The 17,732-nt window shown below is 44.5% G+C and overlaps 1 protein-coding gene across 3 annotated transcripts in view; it reads right to left on the reverse strand.

Moving 5' to 3' along the window:
- RNF123 (ring finger protein 123) overlaps nt 1-12,282 on the reverse strand; it is a 1,600,675-nt gene extending 1,588,393 nt beyond the window's left edge. For 2 of the 3 annotated variants that reach the window (XM_078661208.1, XM_078661206.1), the window contains exon 1: nt 11,641-12,281. The gene's annotated coding sequence lies outside the window, so the exon portion shown is untranslated. Of the gene's footprint in view, nt 1-11,640 lie in introns of all 3 variants that reach the window. The other variant, XM_078661207.1, reaches the window with a different exon arrangement.
- Nucleotides 12,283-17,732: the final 5,450 nt, after the last annotated feature.

Below are 17,732 nucleotides of genomic sequence, written 5' to 3' on the forward strand. Positions count from 1 at the left end.
TAATCTTCGGTCACAGGGTTGCATCGGTAAATGGTTGGAGGTAGATGTATCTGTTGTATATGGGTCACAGTTTTCTATTTTATGTAAGGTAGCTGGTTATTAATGCTTTTGTTACAGCGAGCCATATTTTAGCTGTAGGCCACTAGTTACACGTAGGTGAGTGAGGTATGTACCCATTGTTACATATACATGTAAACTACAAGGGATAATTGTTATTCATTAGTTGCAATTGTAAATAAATGTTTAGGCCGGTACTGAATAATTCTCATGGCTCACTCTACCCTTCGTGACTCCGCACCTTTCTACCACCTTCCACTAACCCCATTTGTGGCTTCCACATGAACATGGTTTCGTCAGCAGTGCGTATTCCTATTCCTCCAAACTATGTACACAAAACTTTTTTTTAAAACATCGCCACTGCCGCTTTGGAAGCGGCTGTTGAGTGTTTTATCAAATGCATCACAATTGAGTCGGTCAAAAACGGTATTCCGTGAACATCGTATAACCAGAAAAGGGAAGACGAGGATGTATACAAAAATATCGATTAAGTGAAAAGTTAGAACTCACAAAGCCCCTATCGACTCTCGCTGTAAACAGGGTAGTAACTTACATGTCTAACAAATGATCGACGACGCCGCCATTCATGTCAAGGTCCACAGGCACAGGCAGCAGCTGATGCTGAAGGGACCGTCACCGAATTTCTATTTGTTTCTAAAAAAATTTAGTTTTACTCTTCGCTTTTTTCCCCACACCCAATATATTATTCTATAGTGTTTTATTGTAAGTACGTGCGCAGAACATCAGTGCTAGTGCAGTTTGATTTGACAATTAACTCCTCCTACAAGTAGGAGCTCTAACATATACACACAGAGGGTTTGCCCGAGAGGCGAGTTGTCGTTTTTATCTCACAGAATAAGATCATCTCCGGGAAGTGAGACACTTGCATTGACTCGTGACGCAGATAAGTAGAATGGTCAAAACAAAACAGCAGTGCGTTTGAAAGAAAAAGTGGACTAGAGTAACCGAACCATTTCCTGTCTGTAAGAGCCATATCGGTATTTTACAGCGTGGCGGACAAAATATTCAGAGATTCGTGAACCGGGAAATCAAACCTAAAACCAACCTTTTACATATATAAATGGCGTGCAGTAAACATGCACCTTACCCAAAATTATAGTTAAGAACTGAACAAATAGCTGTATTAGTTTGTCAGCATTTTTTTTGTCTGCATCAAAAATAATGAACTTGATTAAGGACTGTTTTAAAACAACAAACGTACTAGGTTTTGTTTTACATCTTTTAAAGCAAATGATGAATCCGCAGCATTGCGAGGCCAGCTGACATCTCCCTAATCCGCCTGCCACACTTCTCCTCCCCTCGCTTGCATTCCCGCACCCCCCACCAGGCTCTCCCGCCCCCATCCGGCTTCCCTCCGGCCATTTGGCAGCATTGCGAGGCCAGCTGAAGAAACAAGCACTGGCGTTGCCAATAGGTTTTGCATTTGGAAAGTTGGAGCTATTGGTTTTGTAAATGACATTTTATATTTATATATCGTTATTGGCATTGTCAATAACAATATATAAATATAAAATGTCATTTACAAAACCAATAGCTCCAACTTTCCAAATGCGAAACCTATTGGCAACGCCAGTGCTTGTTTAATTTGTGGCCATTTAGAAAAATAGTGCACCAAAACAATGTCAAATGCTTCCTGCCTAGGTAGAACCGCCAACAGACCAATGTTGTCCAGCACAATTTTTTTCCAAGGTCCCAATGGTAACTCCACTAGTTAAGACTCTGAAATCAATCCTTTAGCAAGCTTATCACTTGAGGAACACACACCACAATTCCTTACCTGGTATTCTATAAAACAGTCTATGCCTGGCCACCAAAAATCAACCCTGACCTGCCTTTTAGTAATGGATATACCCATATGTCCCTCGCAGGCAATGTCCACTACAACTCTTCGCAGCCCACAAGGAGGCACCAATTTGTCACCTCTCATCACAACACACTTCCCTAAGGGCAATTCCTCATACACTTTGAAAAATCCCCTCAAATCCACAGGAACCTTCCTTTCCTCAAGCAATACTTGCTTAAGAAATGTTATAACCTGGGTCAATCCAACATCTTTTTCCATATCGCTTTCCCAATTACTCACCAACAACACTAGATGCTATGAAGTCACTAAACTGATATCCTGCAAAGTAAAAGCTACCTCGCACTCGTCCATGTCATCAGACCCACTTCCAGATAGGGGTAGCCTAGACATACAGTCAGTAGGTACATTAGTCTTCCCTGGTACATATTCCATATGATATTAAAAAGATTGCAACATAGATGCAAGTTTGTCCAACCGTGCAGTCATGGTTTGACCACCCCTTGGTGCCAAGCATTGGTACTAAAGGCTTGTGGTCAGTTTTGATAATAAATCTATCACCCCACAAAAAGGTTCTGAAACGTTCTGCCCCCAGACACAGGCTAACAGTTCCCTTTAAATCACGGAGTAGTTTTTCTCCACATCCCTTAAGGCCCTGGATGCATGATACAATCCACTCTCTGCCATGCTCTTTCTGCATCAGTACACCCCCTAGCCCACAGTTACTTACATCAATTACCACAATGCACTCCTTCCCTACTTCAAAAGGTTTGAGACAAGGGGCATTGACAATTTTTCCAATTCATTGAATGACGAGGTCATACCTCCAGTCCAATCAAATGTAGCTTTAAAAAAAATAATAATAATAAGCAGACAACTGAAAGAACTCTGGCGGCATAATTCAGCATACATTTAGCCGAACATTCTGTCAACCCAATGAAAGCAACCAGCTGCTCCTTGCACCTAGGCAAAGGAGCATGTATGATGCTTTCTACATGGCATCGTTTTGGTTTGATTCCTGCACCACTAATGACATGCCCCAGATAGTCCACTTAAGGTTTTCTTAATTCACATTTCTGTAACTTTAATGTGAGGCCTTTGGCTGATAATTCTGCCAAAACACATTTTAAATTGTCATCATGCTCCTAGGTGCCTTGCCCAAAGACCAAGATTTCATCCTGGAAAACAATGACTCCGTTCTCATCCTCCAATGTTTCTTTCCTAAGCCTCTGAAACACAGATGCTGCACTAGCTAGCCCAAAAGGCATGCAGCAATATCTGTATCACCCTTCAGGAGTGATAAACTCTGTTAAATTCTTTGACTCGTCATCCAATTTAACTTGGTGATAAGCACTTGCCAAATCTAAAGTTGAAAAGACCTGTGCCCCCGCTAAAGTTGTAAACATCTCATGCAAGTTGGACAGGGGGTGGGAGTTCACCTAGATTGCTATGTTGTGACTGTGCAAATCAATGCACAAGCTCAACTCCCTCCAGGCTTTTACCAAAATCACAACCGGAGAAACCCATGGGGATGATGCCACAGGTTCAATTATACCTTTATCACACATCCTTCAGCATTTCTTTGAGTTTTCCCTTGTATGATAAAGGGACATTCTTAACCTCTTCGAGGCTCATGACGAGCTGAGCTTGTCATGAGCCACGGCGCTCCGGTGCTCATGACGAGCTCAGCTCGTCATGAGCCGTGGAACGCTCAGGTGCGGGGAGAATTCCCCTCCTGTGCAGAGCGTTCCACGGGAGGTAATACAACTATGACGAGCTGAGCTCGTCATGAGCATGGGGGCGCTGTGCGCGCCCCCCTCCCAGCACAGCGGGGGAATAACCCTCGCAGCGAAGGGGTTAACTCTGTTTTGTGTGGGCATAGCATTGTCACCACTTAATAGAATGCTTAAAACGAATAAATGTTCCCAAGTTGGAACTCAATACGTCCTTAAATTTTCCTTTAATTGTTCCACAAAATGACCCAAATGTGTATAATCTCCTCCTTTGATAACCCCATTGCCATTATAAACAACGTACACAGGAGGGTTAGACCTGGAGTCCAACCTAACAGAGACTACCCATTCCTTGCCACATAGACCTTCCCATGAGTGCAACATCCAGGAAGAAACACAAATCTGCCCAAAAATACCCCAATTGTATGACCTGTGTAAGAACCAGGTGTCACATCTCGGGTGATAAAGTCTTGTTTGGCCATTTCTCTGACAACGGCCTAAGAAATAATGGTTCGCCATGCACCAGAGTCCACCAGAACTGATACCTTCTTTCCATCAATAGTGACATCACAGGATGGAAACCCTCTTTTACCATCACTTATGCTTAAAAGAGTGTAAGAATCCTGATCAAAATCATTATAAACTGATACCTCATGATCCTCTTGCTGTACAAGATTGACTTTTCTGGAATTAGATTTGCACACCCTATTAAAATGCCCCTTATTGTTGCATTTAGAACACACTGTATCAATAGCTGGCCAAATTGTAAAATTACCTAAGTGTGACCCACTGCCACACCCTATTACATAGAGACACTTTTTCAATCATTCTTCTTCCAAGTGTTCACCACATGCTTCTGCCCAAGATATTTGTTTCATGCATCCCCACCATGTTTCACAACCACATGCACATCATTATCTTTTCCAACTCTAATTTCCTGAACATATTTTTCAGAGTTTTGAATTGCCTTGGCTATATCAACAGCAGCATTTAAAGACATATCAGAAGCAGTCCATACATAACTTTTCCTGTATTTTTTGTTATTGTAAGAATCTGATCTCTTAGGACCAGTTCATAGGTGATCTGTTTAAAATCAATAGTACCAGCTAATGATCTTAATGCGAATACATATTGATTATTTTTTTCCAGAGCGTAAATACAACTGTTGGGATGCATATTGATACAAGTTAATTTCCCGTGGAATAATCAAAGCCGGCAGATTCTTGAACTCCTTCAAACCTACACCACCCAAGCAATTTTGTAATACTCTAATTTTCTCTCAGGTTCACAGTCATTCTCATCGAATACTTGAACATAAGCAAAAAATACAGCATTTCACGTTTCCCAGTCTATTGGTGGCTCACCAGATGCTGCTAGAAAGGAGGTTGGAGGGACAATACCTGACCTTTTCTGCACAAAATAACTAATACAACCATAATAACCACAATACTCAAGTAATATATGTAAAATAATACAAGTAGTCACTGGTGTCTCATTAAAATGTGCATAACATATTGCTAGGCTCCTCTTGATGGACACTGTAGACACCGTGCGGGGTGGGGGGAGGGCACCGGGTGGGATAGCGGAGGGTGGGACACGGGGGGAATGTTGACTGAATGTATTTGCAAATGTCATTTTTATGAGCACACTGCCTCTCTGATTCTTAGGGAGCGGTGAATTATTTCCTGTATTCTGTCAGCTTTCAAAATCTAATAAAATTTTGTTCTGAAAAGAAAAATGTGCATAACATAGTATGGTAACAAGAAAACAACAGAAAATAATAAAAATTGTGACCGTCGTCATATGAGATAATGTTTCACCATATGGCTACATGCACTGTTTGGGTATGCACATGCACTGTTTTGGGTATGGGTGGCTAAGCAGTACAATCACTCTTCTGATGCGACACACTGATATGAGGAAAAATGCTGCTGAAGTTCGTTCTGTACAGCCGATGCAGTTTCCCAACGACACAACACTGCGCCCAATCAGATGCTCCTTACCACGTTGATTGCGGAAATGCTTAAAGACGTGCAGAAACAACCAATAGCGATTACCGGTTGCCCAACTAATAAAATTGCCCCTTTTCGCGCTGTACCCAATGAAACAGCCAGATGAAATACTCCATTTCACACTGTATCCAATGAAATGGCCAGATGCAATAGGCAATGAAAACCCAAGGTACACACTGTATCCAACACGGAACCAATCCATAAATTCCTCACTATTTATCCAGTACAGTGCAGACAACAGCAAAGTGTAGCAGGAACTACGCATATATCAAATCTCCATGATATGAAATAGACTATAATCCATAATGGAATGCTTTGTAAAATGAATACATGGATAGGATAACATTTATAAAGTGTACTTATACCCAAGGGTGTCAAGGAGCTAAGCAGACGGAGGTGAGGTCAGGAGCGTAAGACGGCCAACTAGGATGAGAAAAGCCATGTTTTCAGCAGCTTTCTAAAAGCTGGAAGACAGTCCGCATTGGGAATGGGGATAGGCAGGGAATTCCAAAGTTTGGTGGCCGCTACAGAGAAGGAGCGACTGCCCCACCTGACCTGCGGTATCTAGGAGAGATCAATTTTTGCTGGGAGGAGGATCTCAGGTCTCTCCTGGGGGTATACCATTGCAACATGGTTTTCAGCTGCAGCGAGCCTTTGCTATGCACAGCTTTGTATACCGTGCTCAGAACCTTGAAGGAGATACATTGCTTAATGGAAAGGCAGTTCAGGGCGCGAATCCCATCCCTGGCAGATAGTGGCTCGGAATATTCAGAAACAGCCTTGCTGCTGCATTATGAACAACCTGAAGCTTGTTCAGAGAAGTCGCATTGATGTTGAGGCATAAAGCATCGCAGTAATCAAGCCGGGAGGTGAGAAGTGTAATGATGGTGGACCAATGCAATTTAGGCGGAATAATGGATAACACCTTTCTGAGAATCTTTAAGATAAAGAAACAGGTGCTGACCGTATAGATGACCTGAGCATCAAAGGTCAGACCCTCGCCGAAACTGACCCCTGGATTTTTAACTGTCTTAGATGGAACAGGAAGGGGACCCCAATCTGCAGGCTACCAAGCACTCAACCAGATAGAGTTCTGTAAGCCACAAACCACTAACTCGGTCTTATCAGCATTGATCTTAAGAGAGTTACCCTTCATCCAGCAGATAATGCTTGCCATATACTGGTTGAATTTCTCCGCAACCAATTGCAAATCATTAGAGATGGAAGCAATGATTTGAGTATCATCCGTGTACGAGATCAACTGGAAACCAAATGATCACACCAGTTTAGCCAGCGGGGTCACATAAATGTTAAATAAGGTGGGGCTCAGGGAGGATTAACTACACGCCTTTTGCGGTCCTAAGTAGCATCTTCAGCCTAAGAGTCTTCAGTTTCTGTAGGACTAAACTCCTGGAAGATCTTGAGGACCTTGTCCTGAAAGTAAGTAGCTACTCGATAATAGAAATCTTGGGAAGGGTTTAGCAACTGATTTCCTGGTTGCTCAGATCTCCTTGTTGACCCTGGATAGCATACTGGATGAATTATCCGCGGAAAGAATGTTTTCAGTAAAGAAGCGGGATTTCGCATGGAAGATAGCATGCTTGTATTTCTGTAGCAGGGATTTCTGCTTAACCTTTTCCCTAGAACTGGGGTCCCGAGGCCATTTATGTTCTAACCTGCGGCACTCCCGCCTAAGGGATCGGAGCTCTTCTCAGAACCATGGGGCCGAAGGTTTAGCTCTTCTAGTGATGCAGTCTGTAAAAGGGGCAGCAATATCCAGATCCTTGTTAATCCAGTTATGGAAACCCTCGCCGTGGGAGGGAGCAGAGTATGCCTCCCCTCACACGCTGTACCCAAGGTGGCCTCCCATTTAGTGGCTATGAGCTTGTTCAGACCCCAACAGCGCATGGACCTTGGAATAGAGCCCTCCATCACCGTAGTGGGAAGGGTGGGGCAAACTCTGACCTCAATCAACTAATTGTTTACCCAGCTGAGGGGCTGAACAGTCTCTATCCCTAAATTGTCGTGGTTGGTGAAAATGCCGTCCAGAGGGTGGCCGGCAGTGTGGGTTGGAGACTGAACTAATTGCTCAAATCCCAAAGATGTAATGGGCTCAAGGAGGAGCGCTGAATCTTTATCTTGTTTATTTTTTTAGATGGTAATTAAAATCCCCTAGTATGGTAAAACGAGTGGAGGTATCAAATGGTTCCAATGTTTTAAACCATGTCTCTGTAAACCTGGTTCTAGGGCCAGGCGGCCAGTATACCAGGAGGCCAGAAAAGTTATAATTATTGGATAGCTATATCCCGAACGAAGCTACTTCCAATAGCGAGCCAGGGTCACCATCCACGATGTACAGAGTGCATCTAAGAGAGCTCCGCGCCACCAAGACCAGTCTGCTACCTTTACGGTTGGGGCGGTCACATCTGAGAATGATATAGCCACGGGGAACGGCGTCTGACGGGTCTAGACCATGTTTTGGTGACAAAGAGACAGTCTAAGTTCAGAGTTTTGATAATCAAAGCGATCTTGGTTTTGTGTTTTGGCATGGAGCATGCGTTTATTAACGCTCCCCGAAAAGGACTGGATTTGCAACCAATTTTGGCATAAGTCCCAGGTACAGAGGCTGAGCCATATGTGGGTCTGAAATTGCAATGCTGGTAATATTCTGCCTCCCCAGTAGTAGGGAAAATCTTATTTACACACACCATGTGGAGAGGTTTGGGATGTAGTTTTAAAAAGACATGTCTTTGAGTAGGTTGTAACCGGGGCATTTTTATCTTCTGGGGGTAAACAAGCAGCATGCCTGGCCCCGAGCACCCACCAGGCGTGGAAGAGCGCAGACGGGCTTGCTTTTGGCGCGCCATCTGTGTGCGTCCGCTGCGCGCCCGGGGTTGCTTCTGCATTTAATGCCTCAACCCGGAAGTATGTACAAGCTGGACAGCTAACCCCCAAAATGGCAGCCGGGGTGAGTGCCTGAGACTCTCTCCGGGCAATCGGGAAAACCCTGGCGGGACCAGAGTCCCACAAAACAGAAACTAATAAATGTCCTAACAGTAGGAGATGAGAGACGTCAGACTTGGGGCAAAGGACAGGCAGCACAGAAAACCTCCGGTGAGTAAAGCACTAAACATTAAAATGCAAAGCTGCAGGTAATGCTAAAATAAGTTAAAAGCGAGTATCTCTTAAAGAGCAGTTAGTAATTATAACAAGCATTAAAAATGCAATAGCAATAGGTCTCGCCTTTCATTAAGTTAAAGCCATTTGCTTTGCTGTACAACACCATTAGCAAAGCAAATGGCTTTAACGTAATCAAAGGCGAGACCTATTGCATTTTCAATGCTTGTTCTATTCGTGTAACTCTCCCATGTCTTCTCCCCTTACAATCCTTGCCAAACATCCCTTCTACCTGCACCTGCGACTATCCTTAGTGAGGGCCGAGCAACCTTAATCTGCTCTGTAAAGCCTTGTCCACCCAGTAGCACCCCTTGTAGTTGTTTCTTTACATCCCAGCTTTTGCCTCCTCCTACTCCACTTCTTTTAGTTGCACCCACCTTCTTATCATCCACCCGCGTGACTCCGCTTTGGGGTCAAATGAATTTTGTCCTGGTCTTTCATGCACCGGTCTCATGTTATTCCTATTGTAGCTGTGCTGGCAGCTTTTTGCACCCTCCTGTTTGCCCGGACTCCTTCAGATGACATGGGTCTGTTCTGTGTATGCCCACCTTTTCCAAATTTGGTTGTATTGAATTCTGACTTCATCACTGGGGCGCACAGCTGTGGGGTGTCAGCAGTGAAGTGCACAGGAGTAGTGTGTCAGCAGCGGCGTGTTCAGCAGCGGCGTGTTCAGCAGCGGCGTGTTCAGCAGCGGCGTGTTCAGCAGCGGCGTGTTCTGCAGCGGCGTGTTCTGCAGCGGCGTGTTCAGCAGCGGCGTGTTCAGCAGCGGCGTGTTCAGCAGCGGCGTGTTCAGCAGCGGCGTGTTCAGCAGCGGCGTAGCAGCAGCAGTGCAGCAGCAGCATTGCAGCAGTAGCAGTGCATCAACAGTGGCATGTGCACATTCACGCATTCTTTATATAAAGAAAACATCAACCGCACCTCAGGCGTATAGTAACAAAGTAGCATAAAATTAAGAAAAAGCATCCCATACGCAGGATATAGCAACAAGTAGCGTGGAATAAACAAAATGCCTCCCACACGCAAGAGACCGCACCTTAATAGCATACCCAATATCACCAAAAAAAGACATAAATAAACCAATCAGAAACGCATAATCCACTTAAACTTACCTTTTATTCCGAGCCCTCATCCACAAAAGCTTAACTTTTATGCAAAGTCCGCCGTCTGGATGCTAATGTTATGGACATCCCCTCCAAATGCTCCCAAGGGCATGTGCACATTCACGCATTGTTTAGATAAAAAACAAGCGCTCGCCATCTGTTTTCATTCAGCCGCTTGTTTATATTTGCATCGCACTTTCACTTTCACTGAAAGCGCGATGCAAAAAATAAACAAGGGGCTGAGTAAAAACAAAGATAAAAAAATGCTTTGCGACAGCCGCAAAGCAGACGAGACAGTCCGGATGGGCAGGACAAAAAGGCGAAAGGGCAGCGGCTCCAAAACCCCATTTCCAATGGCAAGTCACTGTTTAGCATAAACTGTGACGCAATCCAATGGAAATGAGGGGCGGGGCTTCGAGTCCCTTTCTGAAAACCCTTTATCCACAAAACCTCTCTCCGAGCAAGCGGGGCTTTGCGCTGCAACACTAGGCGAGACCTAAAAAACATAGTAGAGGCGCAACTCACTGCAACCTGCACAAGTAAATCCGTACTCGCTCATCACCAGTGTAAAGTAAGGAGAAATTTCCTAGAATGAACAAATCCACGGAATCAGAGACTTCTAAGGAGTGGACTTTAATCCTCAACTAATTACATACAAGTCAGATGTGACAAATGAATGCTTAACGATCTTTCCCACCTTCTATATACCTTTCCAGCATTCTCTCCCCGCACTCCTGCTCCCTCAAAACCAAAACACAACATAGTAACAGCACGCAATAACCAGTATAACGAAGAGCATTATTCAATATGTGCATCTTATAATGACAGCACGAGCACAACATAACGCCACCGCATACATGAACGAACCACCAAAAGATGCATAGTGCTACATGAGAGAAATACACATGCGCTGTCGCATAACGCGAATATGGGAATGTGTACCAAGCAGAATTATCAGACTGGACATAATAAAAGACAGGAAGGAAAAGTCAAAATACTAGTCACCCTCCAGCTATGCAACTGGGTTACAGAACTCCATCCGAGTTAAAAACGGACAGGTCACATCCTTTACCCACTTGTAGAATGAGCAAGACCTTGTCACAAAATAAACCACCACTGCTGAAGTCTACTTGGTGTGCCTAGCATTGCATAGCAGTCTTTATTTGCATGATTCGTTCGTGCAATAAAGTCAGTAATCTTAGAAATTGACATTTGCCAGTTTACGGTGCAAAAAGGGGGCTTTCCTTTCCCCGTGTATACCAATGTGGAGCATATGAGGTATTCTTGACAGTCCCCATTGACAGGTATGCTGCTGCCGCCAAGCCCTCTTCGCCTACAAGAACCCCTCTACCCCCTATAACACATTTTCTCCATCCATCCTTCTTTCTTTCTTTTCCGGGGCTTCCTGAAACCACTGACTTGCCTATTCTGAATACTTCTATATTGGAGGTTTCTTTGTTATTATTCTAGCATAAAGTTGAACACATGGATAAAAGACCTATTATCTGATTGGTGTAATAAATATGGATATCTGTTACGGAGGTGTACAAATAGTATTCAGTAAGAAACAGCTAGGTATTTATTTGCAATAAAAAATTGCAAATGCGTCTTAAAGCCATTAACCAGTTTGAGCTGCAAACACACATACAACTAATTTACTTCAGGCAAAAGACACGTGTTGATCGAAGTGGCCCTGAACCGTTATAAAAGGGTTAATTGAAAAATTGTGCGCTCCTTACCAGTCTAGTCCACCGCTGCCAACGAAGGTCTTCCAAGTTGCAGATCAACGAGTTCAGAGTTAAGGGAGAGTTCAGGACCTATCCTCTTCGTTTGTGCTATCCAATTCCTTCTCTATATTCAGTCGTCTTGTGTCTCTTGAGCTCCCTGGTTGAACCCTAAACTGTCCATTAAACTTTCTTGCACAAGGTGCTCTTGCCTCAACACCTCTGCCCTCTTAAACTATTCTTAGTAATTCTGTTCACCTGTTCCGCTTACCTAAGTGGTGCAGAAAAAAGCTCTTAGGATCACTCAACTACGCAAACCTATAAGTCCTTACGAATACACTCCACCCTCTGCAAAGCAATGAAACAGTCTCTTCTCTGGACTGTCATTGGCAGCTGCCCCCCTGCTTTCCAGCACTCTAATGAAGCTGTGCACCCTCTGCTCACCACTGACTTCGCTGTCCACCTTCCACTGTTCCCCTGCCGCTCACTCCCAACAATGTGCATTTAGCCTTGCGCACTCTCACACCAGACTATTTATTCCCCTCGGTAACTGTACACCGCGCGTTACACAAGATGACCACCTGTCCACTAGTTGAAAACGGACCCTGCATGAACTCAGTCTAATATCTGTTGTCCGTTGTTGATATTTAACATGTCATTTGTCAGTAATACTTAGCACTTCCGGGTCGTACAACAACCAATCCTACAGCTGAACATATTTAGGGAGTCGACTGGGAGGAGCAACGGGGACGCCCTGGCCAACCCTCGTGTGATGCACAGAATTTAGAGATGCTGATTGGCTGCGAAGCCCGCACGTGCATCTGTTCGAGCCCTCCTTCGTAATTCGGTTGGTGGCGCTAATTAAACCTCACGTTGATGTTAACTTGAAGAGTTGCGCTGCAAGATTGAAATTAAATTAGTCACTGATCGAGTCGAGTGGGCTTGTTTGGGCCCGGGAAGACCAGGCTAGATTGCTATTGTCTGCGGTTCTCGAACTTTAAAAGAGGAAGCGGGGAGAGTGGAGTGGACCACCGCTGAACTATTGGCTTCATAGGAAGCGACGGTTAGTTAAAACTGCGGTCTACTTCTCTCCTGTCCATTTTTGCTGGCCTCAGGCCAGGCCAGTGATCGCCATGCGGAATCATCTAGAGATGGGAGAGCTAACCAATTTTCCATGTGAAAACATTGTAAATATTCACCACGTGGAAGAGTTTTGCCTTAGTACCTGTGGTACATATACCTTTAATTGTAGCGTGTAGCTAAACTATTTGCAGTTTTGGACTTTCTTCAGTGTTCACTTTACCAATCCTGCTGTGATGTCCAATAGGCTTTGGCTAACATTATGATGTAATATTACAGAACTTTTGTTGGTATTTATATGATGTCATGGAATGTTGTGGCAGATGTTATACTTTCTGTCAGTATCGGCACGCCCAGCTTCCACCTGCGTTGTGGGCCTTTATGTATGTTATTTACTTATTAAATAACTTCTTCATTCTGACTCCTTGTCTTAACAATTTGGCCACAAGTTTAAAAGGAAGTCCCACAGCCCACCCTCGCTCTACCATTTAAAGGCTTTTGACGGAAAAACTACCTTCGTGTTTTCTGAAAAAGGAGAACAGCCTTAATGAAAGGGACTCTTCAAGGTACTGTTGCCGGAGTTTGTTTTGACATGTACTGTGATGTAGGCTTGAGCAGATTTTGTGGTATTTGAAGGCATAAATCCTTACCATTAATAAACTGCCATTGAGAGCTTGCAACAAAGTTAATTGGACACCATACTTACGCTAAGCGTGTGGAACGCAGCGACGAGCAGCCATTTTGAAAAACATTGTAAATGTTATTTGAGGTGAATCTTGATGTTTTTACACTTTGGAGAACCTCAGCTTGGCACTTTCACAATCTTTGGTAAGAGGAATTTACCATTTCAAATAATTTTGTCTAAGAAGTGCATTAGCCTTGAAGCTAAAGAAAACTTTACAAAAAAAGAGTTCTTACTATAACTATATGACGAGGGGAACCCGGAGGCAGAACCACAAGCAGAAACAAAGACCCTTTTGGAATATAGTCATGACCTGAAAAACATGTTGGGGAAAATAAGAGACCTGGCGTATTCACAGCTGGAAAACAGCCAGAAGAAACAAAGCACCCACTACGAAAAGGGAAAGAAATGGAGACACCTCGTCATAGGCGATTGGGCACTCATGTTGTTGCCGTCCCTCACTAAGAAATTCCACAACGAATGGCAGGGATCCTTCCAGGTTATGGAAACCATAGGAAAAACCACATACAAGCTCCGCCTGTCCGGGAGAAAAACTCAGGTTTTTCATATAAACCTTCTAAAAAAAATGGTTGGGTACTCCTCCTATAAGTCACCATCTTGCCATCCCTACAGGACACAAAGACGATACCACCCTAGATGAACTCGTGGTTAACGAAGACCTGTACCAGACCGAACGGGAGGGGCTGCAAAGGATTCTACGTCCCTTCTCGCCCATCTTTTCAGATATACCCGGAAAAACAGACCTGACCGAGCACCGAATAGAAACTCCGGTCGGAACCACGGTTAAGCAACGACCCTATAGGATACCCGCGGCCAAAAGAGAGGCCATACGCAAAGAAGTCCAGGAGATGCTCAGACTCGGAGTAATCCGGCCCTCACGCAGTTAATGGTCCTCGCCCATTGTGATGGTGCCCAAACCTGATGGGAGTAGCAGGTTCTGCATGGACTTTAGGGCCTTAAACTCGGTATCTTCATTTGACGCATACCCCATTCCACGAATCGACGAACTGATCGAAAAATTAGGTGAGGCCCGGTATATCAGCACCCTAGACCTGACCAAAGGATATTGGCAGGTCCAATTGAGAGAGGAAGACAGGAAGAAGACCGCTTTCGCCACCCCAGACGGACTGTATGAATTTAACGTCCTCCCCTTTGGTTTGCACGGGGCGCCCGCCTCCTTCCAGAGGCTGATGAACGAAGTCCTAAGAGAACATCAAAGCTTCAGCTCGGCTTATCTGGACGACATTATAATATTCAGCCCTTCCTGGGAGAGCCATCTTCTGCACCTGCAAACCATCCTACAACAACTCAAAGGTGCTGGGTTGCACATAAATTGAAAGAAGTCCTGAATAGGGTTCCAAAAAGTGAAGTATCTTGGATACATGCTCGGACACGGGATCATAGAACCCCAAATCGAAAAAGTCAGAGCCATAGCTGACACCCCGTTTCCCAAAGCCCCGAAGGAAATGAGGGCGTTCTTGGGGTTGCCGCTTCATACCCTCATTTTCGGACATAGCTGCTCCTCTCACGGACACCCTGAAAAAGCAGTTCCCTGCCAACGGTTTCCTACAGCCCACACCAGCAATGTGGAAGGCGTTCAAAACACTGAAAAGGGTAATCACGACCAGTCCTGTGTTGTCCTCCCCCGACTTCTCCAAGCCTTTTATACTGCACACTGACGCTTCAGACTTCGGAATTGGGGCCGTATTGTCCCAAGAGACAGAGACAGGGATAGAACACCCCATTCTATATATAAGCCGTAAGCTGTTCCCTAGGGAGGTGAGGTACCCAACCATCGAAAAGGAATGTCTCGCCATTAAGTGGGCTGTTGCTAAACTGAGATACTATCTGGAGGGACACCAGTTTACACTCTATACGGACCACGCTCCCCTGCAGTGGATGAGTCGCAACGTATCCAACAATCCGAGGGTCATGCGAAGGTTCCTATCCCTTCAGCCCTTCTCCTTTCGAGTATACCACAGGAAAGGGAAAGACAATGCCAATGCCGATTTCTTGTCCCGTTTTCCACTCCCCGATCGGGAGAATCCTAGGGGGGGAGGTGTGTGACGAGGGGGAACCGGAAAACCCGATACCACGAGACATGAACCACCCAAATGTGAACGAAACCCTGTTGCTTTCACCCTCTGTCACACAGCACCCGGAACACTGGAAGGAAGACAATCACATCCCCCACCAACCCGAGACTGACCTCTGGGAAGAACACTGTTTCTTTAACTGGGCGGAACTGGAACCGGGGCACGCCCACGAGACCGAGGTAAAATCCAGCCTTGATCACACACAGGTGTTCATCACCCGGAGGAGTAGGCGGTATTGGAGACGTGGAGAAGAGCGGCGGAGCGGAGAGAAGTACGGGAGCTGAGGATAACTAGAGGAGAAACCGGAGTGGAGAGCAGGGACGGCGGAGGAGCCCGGACCATCGAGGAGGAGGAGGCGGCTGGATGCGAGCCAGAAGCGAGAGACGACGACTACAGCTGCAAGCCAGGAGGCCAACGGGAAGGCTCTTCGCCCAGCCACACTTCAAGGGAAGTGTGGCTTGCACAGGTACGATCTCACTTTTCGGGTTGGGTTGGACGTAGGTGGAACAAACCACCCGGAAAACGCACACGGCGTCCTTTGCACTAAACCCCACCCCTATCTGCACTGTACCGGCACCTAGGATTTTGTGGTGTGTTTCTGTACGTGTGACCCTCACTCCCCTCCTTACTCACTGTAAATTTATACACGAGGACTAAAACTGCCCCATATCTCTGTTTTTCGAGCTGGAAGGTGCCAGAGCAGAGAACCGGACTACCAGTCCCAGAAGCCCTCGGGAAAGAAGAGGAACCGGACCGGAAAGACGCAGGGAGCGGCGTTACGCCACAGAGGCTGCAGCTGAAATACCCCTTCCCTACTATCGCAAACTGATACATCGCAGACGTATTTTGAAAATAAAGCCTGAGTTACCCACAGCACCTGTCTCTGTGAGTCTATTCCCATCGCAAAGCTCACAAACTAAAATTAAATTTATGAGTAAAGATAACGGAAAAGGTAAGAAAAAAAAATCAAATACCATGGCACTGAGCAGTACAATTTGTGTTCCAGCATTTTTCTTGAATGAGCCTGGCAAACCACCTATATGCTGGAAAAATTGGCATAGGGCATTCAAAAATTATTTAATAGCAATTGACGGCAAGGAATATAATGCAAATTGGCGATAATGTTTGGTTTTCTAGGCAATGTAGGGCAAGAAACATTCAACAGTTTGCCTGAATTTGAACATGCTGATGGACAGTTTATGCCAATGTATGAATATCAGGAGGCTGTAAAACGTATGGAGAAGCAGTTTCTGAAGAACCCAACATGGTTGGTAGACATAAACTTGCCATGCGCAAACAATTAGTAGGAGAAAACATTGAAGAGTATTTTAGAGTTCCTGCCACAAAATGCGAATTCAATGCAATGGTGGATATTTATATCAGAGACCAATTTGTGTTTCATTGTTTTTCCAAAAAGGTTCAAGAACAGTTACTGGCATGCAGAAACCCCAATTTACAGGAGGTGATAGACATTGCTAAAGGGATAGAGCGCTCTTTACTGTCATCAATTGAAATCTCAAAATAAAGTATGCATACTACTAATGTTTTTGCATTACAGGAAAAGAAGAGATCTTAACAAAAGTTTGGTGCAAAGAAAAAAGGTGAAAAGAACTTTGAAGGTAAAATTTGCATGTGCTACAGGTGAGGTTCAAAAAATTATTTAGCGGACTTTCAAAGCTGCCCAGCTATTGGTAAGAGGTGTGTAAAATGTCAAAAAGTGGGTCATTTAGCTTCTTCCTGTAAAAATACAAAAGGCTGTTTTAAGAACAAAGTGAAGATAAATTCTGTAGACGAGTTCGATGAAGAAATTTGTTCAAATATTGTATTATCTGTGGATGCTCCAGAAGATAGGATCAGAGCACCTTTAGGAACATTATTAATTGGTGAAATTGAGTAACAAATAATAGCGGATTCTAGTTCACCAATCACGATAATTTCTGACACTAGCTTCAACAATTTATGGCAGAATTGTGATCCAAAGGTTACAGATGTTAACCCAAAAGCATTTGGGGATTTTGAGATTGAGATGGTAGGATTTTTCGAAGACACATTAAACTTTTAAAGGTAGAATTATCTATACCAAAATTTATGTAGCAAAAAGGGGTCGCAACATCGTAGGATGGAAAGACTTAGCCAAGCTTGGTGTAATTTTAAAACCAGGATCTGATGAAGCTATCGTTTTTTATGAGAATTTTGTTGATTGTGTTAGTTTGACAGATCGACAGCTT

The sequence above is a fragment of the Lissotriton helveticus genome, chromosome 9 (genome assembly GCF_964261635.1).
Source record: "Lissotriton helveticus chromosome 9, aLisHel1.1, whole genome shotgun sequence".
Classification (NCBI taxonomy): Eukaryota; Metazoa; Chordata; class Amphibia; order Caudata; family Salamandridae; genus Lissotriton; species Lissotriton helveticus.